Consider the following 3,968-nt stretch of genomic DNA (forward strand, 5'->3'; position numbering starts at 1 on the left):
TCCTGCTAGTCGTATTGTCCGTCTCTCTAATGAAGTTCTCAGAACAGCCCATAAATAGATCACCACCTCATTTTGCTCTGTTGATTTTGGCATCAAAATAATGGTATTTTTATAATGGCAAACACATATTAAACACATGATCAAACCAGTCGTCTCTTAGCTTTGCTCATTGTAGCTAATGTACCTCACAAAAGCCATTATCAATGTCCTCTTCCAGGTATTTGAATAAATAAGACTTATTTAACCCAGTCTGTTCCACTAATGCATGGTGCTCTCTTTTTTTCCATAGCAACATTTTAAACCATCACAGCAACGCTCATGCAGACAGACATTACATGACAAATGTAAGAGATGTGCCTCAAATCTGAGGGAAGTGTATATGATATATAAAGAAAAAACCTGTAAAAACTGTGAAAGCCTTATGAGGTTTAGTCTGAAGGCTTGCTGTGATCAACACAAGGAAGGGCAAAATCTTGCTCAGAGAGTGAGAGAAAATGGTCCACTTCATGTTACAGTCCAGAGGGAAGTCTACCCCCTGCTGAGATATAAAATTACCTCTTTCCAGTGTGTTGAGACTTTGAGCTTAGACACAAAGAAGGGAATCTAATTTCCAACTCTTGAAAAAACAGATGTTAGCTCTGTTGTTGCACAAACGCAAACATACCATCACAAAGATGCATATAAACATGTTAACACCTTGACAATGAGTATCTTTTGTCTCAAGTGTCATTATCAGCAAGACACAAGACATAACATAGATTTATCTCACTCATTTTCTTTCTGAAAAAAATTCTGTGAGAAAAAAAAATTCTGCCTGGTCGGTCTTAACAATAATGACACTGAGAATATACATCTTGAACATGATTTCAAAGCAAAATGAGTGATGTATATATAATATGATTGTAATCTAAATCAAACCTGTTTATGATTCAAACCTGTCCTAAAGGGCCCACTGCCATGTGCATTTTGTATGTTTCCCTCATCTGATTCAGCTCTTTAGCTAATTGATAGAGACTGCAAGACCTGAATTTGACGTGTCTGATAAGGGAGACCTACAAAATGTGCAGGGCAGGGGTACCTCCAGGACAGGTTTGAAAACCCCTGATCTAAATGTTCACTAGCAAAATAGCTCCACCAAGTGGACAGCATTGATATTTTTTATTTATGAAGACAAGAACTGCCCTGGGTGTGAATTTTTCATCTTATGTTAGCCATAACTGTTGACTTATATTGACTTGACAGTATAGCAATAAATATGATAAAATAGACAAAGAGATTTACAATGAAATCTCCAATTAAGTCATAAAACAAATGGACATACAGTACTGTGCAAAAGTCTTAGGCCACTAGTATTTTCATCAGCTAAAAAATGGTTTAAAGTCAGTTAAAATCGGTCTTTTGCTGTAGTGTGTCAGTGGGAAATATCAGATTACATTTCCAAACATTCATTTTGCCATTAATCGTAATGGCACAGTGAGATGTTTGCACAAGGAGTCTGACAACAGCGAGTGCTCTGCACATTGATCTGATCTCATCATCATCCAGTCTGTCTGGAATGACATGAAAAAACAGAAAAAACTCAGACAGACTAAATCCAGAAGAACTGTGACACAGTCTCCAGGATGCTTCAAGAAACCTACCTGCAAAGCTGCAGCACTGTTAAAAGTTGTAGGCACTTGTGTAAAAATGCTGTAAAATGAGGATGCTGTCATAAATATATTTTCTTTATCAATTACCTTCTATCAACTAAATGAAATCAACATTTGCAACTTTTGCCCTAGGTGCACTTGCACAAAATTTTTCAGGTAGCTTTGCAGGTAAGTCTCTTGAAGCATCTTGGAGACGTTGCCACAGTTCTTCTGGATTTACTCTGTTTCAGTTTGTTCTGTGTCTTCATGTCATTCCAGGAAGACTGGATGATGATGATGAGATCAGATCTCTGTGTGGAGCACTGGCTGTTGTCAGATTCCTTGTTCAAACAAAAATCTCACTAGATTATTACAATTAATGGCAAACAGAATGTTTGGAAATGTAAACCGATATTTTTTACTGACACACTACAGCAAAAGATAGAAATAACTTACTTTAAACCATTTTTTAGCTGGTGAAAATATTAGTGGCCTAAAACTTTTGCACAGTACTGTATGTAAACGGCTTCTAGATAATGAACGTTATAACCTATATGAAATCATTTATTTACTGTAGTACTAAATTTACAAGCTACAAACATAAATCATTCTCAGAAAAGATGTTTGGTTCATTTCAAGTTCTCAAAACTTGAGAACTTGAACAATTGCAGTTTCTATGTAAGATAATGAACAATTGCAGTTTCTATGTAAGATGTAGAATTTCTGTGGTACCCCAAACCTAAAGCTCTCAATTTTTTTGTTTGACTAATTGCAAAAATTTCTTCACCACTAAACAGACTAGTTAAATAATGCTGTTTTTACGCATAATTCAAACCTTACATGTTAAGCACCATATGCTGATTAAATTAAGAATAATGTTATTATTAAAACTGTTAATATTGTTTTCGTGTCATTTATCTAAGCCATGTCATGACTTGGTGTAAATTTGAGAATATATAAAAACGCAAATAACACATTTATGATGATTTGTTAAAATACTCAAAAGAACATATGAAGCATTCCATTGATTTTGACTCTGGATGACACTCATCTTCTCTCTCAAGCCTTTAATCACATAATTTATGCTATGTTTTTGTAATATTCTGATTTCATTAAAACTGATCTTGGTTTATAATAACAGGCCAGTGCAGTTATATGATGTTATTTTTTTCCACTGAATACTGGCCAAGAACCACACACACACACAAACTGAAAACACAGAACAGAATTTCAGGAACATTAGATTTTTATTAGCATCAAATGTTGATAAACATTCTAGGTGATTGCTCTCCTTTGCAGGGTACTCTATAACCCAACAACGGAAATGCTTTTATTAGCAGTGAAAAGTCCACACAATGCATTCTTAGGACCCGTAGAGGCTCTGACTTCTGACCCTCAGCTTTGAATTCGTAACCTTATATTATGGAACAAAGTTATTGAGGATTTTAGTTTGAAGTCTCGTTGGTACAATGTTATTATTTGCTGGAGACTGCATATGATGGTCAATTCCTAGTTTTACGTGATTTTACAATGCCTGAAAAAAACTATGAAAAATGTAACACGATTTTCAAATATATCAGAAATACCATTACCACTTATCCAAAAAGATTCACATAAAATTCTTCTGAAGTAACAATTTTTGCTCCGTTTTGCTTTGATGAGTAGTGGGTACATGGAAATGCCTCAAACCCACTTTCAGAAGAGAACATACGTAGATAAACAAATACCAGCTGACCATAAAAACCTTCATTAAATGCTGCCTTGAGTACACTATGCAGATATTACATTTAGATTTTAAATACCGAACACTCTCAAATTAATTGCAAATGTGCTTTTTCAAAAGCTTCTCTTAGCTTTTTGTTTTATGCCTGGCCAGTCACCAAAGGCCAAGGCTTTATAAGCCTTTTCTAAATGATTGTGTTTCTAAAAACATTCTATCACATCTTTCAGTTCTTCTTGCCATCCTTTAAATCGCCAAAACCTAATTATATTTCAGAGAAGAGGGGCAAGATTGTTTATTGTACTTAAGTGATTAGATTTTACATAAGCGAATGCCACAGGCCAATTAAATACCAAGAGAAGTATATATGAAAATAATTAAAAAAAAAAAAAAATTACCTTTCAGGAAAAAACCTTTCCTGAAGAAGGAATGTAGCCCATTAAAATCCATTAAATCCTATGTGAGCATCAACTATGATCTGAATAACTACATGCAAAAAGTCAGCAAAACAAGTCTCAATGGGTCTGATAAAATGACAGAACTTAAATTAGGCTGCATTACATCTGAACTTAAAGTGATCACTTGCTTCTCAGGTGTGACATATATATTAAATATATATA

The sequence above is a fragment of the Labeo rohita genome, chromosome 7 (assembly GCF_022985175.1).
Source record: "Labeo rohita strain BAU-BD-2019 chromosome 7, IGBB_LRoh.1.0, whole genome shotgun sequence".
Lineage (NCBI taxonomy): Eukaryota > Metazoa > Chordata > Actinopteri > Cypriniformes > Cyprinidae > Labeo > Labeo rohita.